Here is a 7,092-nt window from a genome sequence, read left to right as displayed (position 1 = left end):
TGTTTAATGTCTTTCCAGTCAGATAAACTGGCAATAGCCCAAGGCAGAGTGCTCCAGATGAGGTGGGACAGCTGTGGGGCTCCTTGCCGCAGGATGTTATGGATGCTTAAGTGGGGGGAGGATTCCATTTGCCACCTACGTATCAGTGTTTTTACAGGTGGGAATACAAAAACCAGTACAGAAAGCAGGCAGCATGGGCCGTGGTGCCCTGCTGTTGCTCTGGGGGGTGGTGGTGTCACAGATGGGGACGGGTGCTCTGCATGAGGCACTGCCTTCACTGTGGTTTGCAGAAGCCAACTGGCCCGACTGTCACTGCAGGGAGCACACACAAAACCACTCCCTGCACTACTGGAGTCTCTTGGCTTTGACTTTTGTGATGACCTCTGCTGCAGTGGCAGGGGGTGCAAGGGTGCCTTGTTGGGTGAATCCCAGAGGAGGCTGAGGCATCCAGCTGGGTCATGGAGGCAGCTGAGCTCAGGCGTGGCTTTGCTCTGCCCAGGTCCTGGCAGGGCAGGAGGAAGAGAGCCCAGGAAGGAGCGTGGCTGGCCAGGGCAGGGGAAGCTGCCGGGGCTGGAGCGGGTGAAGCTGAGCGGGGCGGCGGCTGCTCCAGCAGGGCTGCCAGGGCTCGGAGGGCAGCTGTGCTGTGCAAATATGAGAGCTGGGCACTCACACAGCCACATCTGTGCTGCCCAGGGGGAATAGCGCCGAAGGAAGCCCGGGCCGGCCCGCGGCGCTGGCAGCTGGAAGGCGGCTGGAGCTGCGAGGGCTGGGGCGGAGCGCTCCCGGCACCGGGGCTGGGGCTGCCGGGGCTGCAGCCTGCCCTGAGCCCAGCTCTGCCACAGATAGCCCACATCCATTCAGTTCAGCAGCGCCCGGGAGCCGGAGCTGTGGCCCGAGGGAGGGAGACACAAACGCACACCCGCTCCGTTTGTGTTTTGTGTTTGGTATATTTGTATATTGTGTCTGTTGGTACACCAAGGGTTTCCAGGCAAACACGGGGTGTTTGCTGGGAGCGCTCCCGGCACCGGGGCTGGGGCTGCCGGGGCTGCAGCCTGCCCTGAGCCCAGCTCTGCAGCCCTCCGCCAGCCCCAGGGGCTGCCAGCAGCGCCAGGGAGCCGGAGCTGTGCCCGAGGGAGGGAGAGACAAACACACACCCGCTCCGTTTGTGTTTTGTGTTTTGTATATTTGTATATTGTGTCTGTTGGTACACCAAGGGTTTCCAGGCAAACACGGGGTGTTTGCTGTTCGCACCCCAAACACTTTTACACCAGCAGGAATGTGTGTATTTATTTACCAGGACACACCTTTTGGAGAGAAAAACAGCAGGGGAAGCAGGAGAGCACAAAGGAGCAGGGACACGGAGCTGGGAGTGGGAATTGCTGTGTTACACAGGCAAATCTCCCAGGAATCAGAGACAGCACCGGTCAGTACAGATTTCTGTCTGAGACGTGTGGTTGCAGCCTTACCCATGTACACACACATAGATAAAGCATTTTTTTCTTCATATACATATATATATATAGATATATATATACACACTCAGAAAAGGAAAAAAATTATCTCACACATGGTCAGTACAGATTTCTGTCTGACACACGTGTGGTTGCAGCCTTACCCATGTACACACACATAGATAAAGCATTTTTTCTTCATACACTTATATATATACACACTCAGAAAAGGAAAAAAATTATCTCACACATAGATATGGCTACACCCATCTATATAGTTTATTTATATATTTATATAAGAACATTTAAATATTAATTACAGGGATATGCACACATAGAAAGGTGTGTATGTCTGTGTATTAGTTACTGCCCCCATACACGGAGATACAGAGATGATCACACACATTCAGACACATTTTAAATTATTTTATACATATATGCTTGTAATTTTATGGGTGTGGGCTTTTTCTCTTTGTCTACACACAGAGATTTTTCTTACTATTTATACACTTCTCTCTATTTTATATATATATTTATTTACTTGTATATTTTTTCTTTATTACTGTCTGATCTTTATATAAAAGGGTCATTTACATGCAGCTCTGTGTGTCTAGTTTAGCTATTTTTATATTTCTTTGAGAAACAGAGGAGGGGGAGGGAGACAGAGAAAGAAAATGAAAGGGAATACAGACACGTAAATAAATATCTAAATAAATTGGATGTAGAGGTGGATATGGGAACATTTGTGTGTGAGTTGGGAGGGGGAATGACTGGCTCCCTTGTGCTTGTTTTACATATACATGCATGCAGACAGAATATATGTCCAGATCAATACATGCACACATACACACTGTGTTTGCACCCCAGATATTACATATGGGGGCAGAAGAGAGGGTGGGGGACACCACAGCCTCTCACACACACACACACAGATAGCCCACATCCATTTTTACAGGGGGAGGGAGGTGATGGGGGTGTTTTTTACCATGCTCTGTGTAGGTCTTTCTCTCCTTCTTGGGGGAAAAAAGGAAAAAAATGGGAAGAACGGTAGAAAATAGACACACACACACAATCAGTTACATATATAAGAATCAGTTACATATATAAGTAAATGTCTGAAGTGTGTGTGGCTGGAGACATGGGGAATGCTCTGTGTGTGTGGATAGTGCACGTGTGCTTCACATTTGTACACAGGCACCTGGGGGGGTGTGTGTGGAGCAAGAGAAAGACTGAGCAGCCCAGAATTTCACTGTGTTTATGTGTACAATTTCACATATATGTGTATGTGCATGCAGGGAGAGAAAGGGCATTGTGTGTGGTTTTAAGTGTACAGTGTGTGTGTGTGTGTGTATCTCTAATTATACATGTAAAAATATACAGAATTATGTATTGATATGTATGTGGATATATAGCAAAAGGGATTGTGTGTTGTATGAACAATCTGGGTGAATAGTTACCCATATCCAAATAAATGCAGAGAGGTGAATGAACTCTCACTCTCTCTGCCCTCCATATACAGTATATATGCATATATGTGTGTGTATTTATAAAAAGGGAAAAGTGTGTGTGGGAGAACAGCTCTCTCTGTAGATGCATACATACCTATGTGTGTGTGTATAAATAAATAAATAAATATATTTCAGGTGAACTTGTATGCAAAGGGCTCTCATCCCTTTCTAAGCACAGATCTGTGGATATACATGGAGTGGGAGAATTGTGCACATCTGTGAGCAGCTCACGTGTTCTTGCTCTCTCTATACATATACATGAGTGTGCAAACAGTGCTTTCTCCAGTTATATATGTATACATGCATACAGAAAGAGAATTCTCTGTGTGAAGTTTATATATATATATATGTATACAAATATATGTATGTATATCAGTTTATCTATTACCAAAAAAAAGCATTTCATAGGTAAGAACATATGTATAAACATACAGAGAGACTATATATATCAGAAAGTGTTGTATGTGAAAACACTTCTCTGAACAGCTCAGTGTGTGTGTATATATGCACATCTATAAATATATAGTCTGTATAAGCTAGAAATGTACTTTATATTCAATATATTATATATACCATACCTGCTATTTCATCCCCCTAGTATCTAAGTATATATATATATGTATACATACATGGAGAGTGTGCACGTGTGTGTGGCAATAAAGTTGTGTAATTGTGTGAAAGAACTGTCTCTCTGTGTAGATGCATGTATATAAATATATATATCTGTGTGCAGGAAGAGAGGAAGGGAATTGTGAGTGTTAACAGCCCTTTAAGCACAATGCAGAGTGAGAACTGTGCATGAAATCTGTATATATATATGTATATATGCATCTATATACTCATATATAAGGCAAGAGAGAGTACTGTGTGTGAGAATGGCTCTTATTATCTCTACTCCTGTGTGTATGGAGAGAGAATATACCAACATATATACACAGATAATGTATATTTATGTATCCCAGAGAGTACATGTGGAGGGGGGCAAAGAGAGAGAGAGTCATGGAAACTGTGTTTGTGTGTATGAATTGCTCTCACTCATTTTGTTATTTATATATGTCTAAATATATAGATAGGGCAAGAGAGAGGATAGGTGTGAACAGAGACTGTTGTCAGTGTGAACTATTCACACAGACTATTGCTGTGTGAACATTTTTGTGTGTGTGTATGTGTGCATTTATTTATATACAGCAAGAGAGGGTTGTGTGTGTGCAGTCGGCTGTCTCCCAAATTATATGTGTATAATGTAAAATGTATGTAAAAATATGTAGAGAATTATGTGAGAAAACAGGCTCTCTCTACATATAGAAGTGCATATATATATATATTTATATATGTTACAGCTTTCTCCCTAAATAATAAATGTATACCCATACAGTGAGCAAATTATGTGTGTGAACAGCTCTCCCCTATGTTCTGTGAACGTCTGTGTACATTGAGGGTATATGTATATATGCATATATACATATCTATGCAGGAACAGAAAGTACTGTCATTGTAGAAACAGCTCAGTATACAGGGATATGTGCATATATGTGAACAGAGAACAATATGTATAAGCAATGCTCCCTCTAATTATATAGTATAAATTCATGCATAGATAATTATTAGTGAACACTCTCTGTACACGTGTACACTATGAAGAGCCAGTACTGAGTGAGAAAAGCTCTCACTCTATAGTGTGTACAGAGAAAGAATTATACAGAAATGATACAATTAGATAGGGCAGGGAGAGAGACAGAGTGATAGAAAATGTGTGTGTGTGAGACAATAGGTCTTGCTCGTTTCCTCAGGAATATATATATTCCTCAGGAATATATATATATATATTCCTGAGGAATATATAATATATTTATATACATATATATATAAATATATGTATTTATACAGGAATAGAGAATGATGTGTGTGAACAGCTCCCACCCTGTGTCTCTATGCATACACATATGGAGTATGTAGTCAGAGGGAATGTCGTGCATGTATTTGTGTGCACACAGAGAGGGCAGGAGTGTGAGAGCTCATCCCCACACCAGTATAAATTACAGGCATTATGCACGTATGTCTGCGTGTGCAGAGTGAGAATGTTTGAGCAGCACGCTCGCTCTCAGCCCCCGTTTCTATAGACGCCAGCATGGGGGTACATATAGCCAGAGAGAGCTGCCTGTGACCCCTCACACTGCCTCTGTAGCTATGTCTGTATGTATGTCTGTGTATATGTCTGTATGTGTGTCTGTGTGTCTGTGTGTCTGTCTGTGTGTCTGTGTGTGTTGGGGCTATTTTCTCACATTCCCTGTGTTTCTCTCTCACACGCAGGCAGCCTCCCCCACACATTCTATCCACACACACATTTCCACGTGTGTGTTCCGTTCCCTGTCTCTGGAGGGGCGGGAGAGGAGCCCTCAGGGACAGCCCTGGCTGCCCGTGCCTGGGGATGGGGCTGGATCCCGGTGCTGCTCCCGGGGACTGGGATCAGGGCCCTCACTGCCCAGCCCTGCCCGCACACCCACCCACCCACACACATGTATTGCTCTTAAATTTTCACATGTTTACGTCAATATTTAAGAACATATAGCTATGTCTTTATGTGTATTTTATGTACATTTTAAATTCAGTGTACTATTACACTAAACAACAGCTATTAGGCATCACACGTTTGTAGCAGACACACCATACATGCCAACCACACACTACAGCCGGCTGCGGGGCCACATTCACCCGCGTGCAGGTGTGTGTTTGCGTGTTACACATGGTGCACACCACGCACCCCGGCTGTGCCGGGGCTCGGTGCCCCGGTGGGCAGCCCCGGCTGCCGGGGCTGTGCGCTCTCCGTGCCCGGGCCGGGCCGGGCTGCCCGGGGCAGAGCCCCGCTCCTCTGGGGCTCCTCCTCGGGGGAGCGGGGCACCCCAGGGCTCGGGCCGGGGTCACGCCGATGCCGCCATCGCCGCGGAGCCGAGACCGCGGGCTGTGGGCGAGGAAATGGCGGAGAGAGCCGGGATGGGAGAGGGAGGAGGAGAAAGGGAGGGCGGCGGGGCTGTGCGGGCCCGGCGGGCGTGGGCAGGGGGCGGGGTGCGGCAGCGAGTGCGGGTGTGACCGTGTGTGTGTGTGCGAGTGTGTGCGAGTGTGCATGTGTGTGTGTGTGCGCATCTGTGTGTGTGTGTGTTCTGTTTGTGTGTGTGTGTGCGTGTGTGCATGTATGTGCGAGTGTGTGTGCATTCGTGTGTGTATATGTGTGTGTGCGATGTGTGCATCTCTGTGTGTGTGCATTCGTGTGTGTATATGTGTGTGTGTGCGCGTGTGTGTGTGTGTGCATGTATGTGTTTGTGTGTGTATGTGCGATGTGTGCGTTTGTGTGTGTGCATCTGCGTGTGTGCATTTGTGTGTATCTGTGTGTATCTGTGTGTGTGTGCATTTGTGTGTGTGTGTGTGCATTTGTGTGTGCGTGTGTGCATTTGTGTGTATCCATATGCGATGTGTGCGTTTATCTGTGTGTGTATCTGTGTGTGTGTGTGTGTATCTGTGTGCGCAGGGGTGCTCGCACAGCCGGGCACGCCCCGGTGCCTGTGCCCGCGTGTCCCGGCCCCGGTCACGGCGGGGGCACACGGATCCTGCTGGGGCAGCGCCGGGGCTCGGCCAGGGAGCCGTCGTGCACTCCCCTCCCCCAAAGCCGCGTTTCCCCGGTGGGATTTGGGGAGATGGGGTGAATTATGGGGATGGGGGTGGTTCAGTTCAGAGCATCGCCCCCTTCCCCCAGCCCACAGAGAGCCGCCCCTGCCGCGGGGCTCGACCCCCGCCCGCTGCCACGGCACGCAGGGGCTGCACGATTCGCACACTCCCCCACACCCACGGCCCCGGGCCCGGTCGGAGGCTTCCCGGCCCCTCCCCAGCGCTACCGCCGCGCTTTTCTCATCCTCCAGGAGGGGAGGGGGGTCACACCGGACACGCAGGGCTCCCCCGGGGGCCTCCCCCCGTTGACCAGGGGGGCGAGGGTCCGTGGCGGGGTGGCCCCAGCCGCCGGGGCGGGGACCTCCGGACACGGCGGGGCATCTCCGCGCCGCTGCCGGCGGCCGCGGGAGGGCGTCGCCTGTGTTAGTTCCCTCCGGAGAACCCCGGGCCAGCGCCGCCGCCGCCGCCCCCCG

Source organism: Passer montanus, unplaced genomic scaffold (genome assembly GCF_014805655.1).
Source record: "Passer montanus isolate IOZ18808 unplaced genomic scaffold, ASM1480565v1 scaffold9, whole genome shotgun sequence".
Classification (NCBI taxonomy): domain Eukaryota; kingdom Metazoa; phylum Chordata; class Aves; order Passeriformes; family Passeridae; genus Passer; species Passer montanus.
This window is presented reverse-complemented; position numbering follows the sequence as displayed.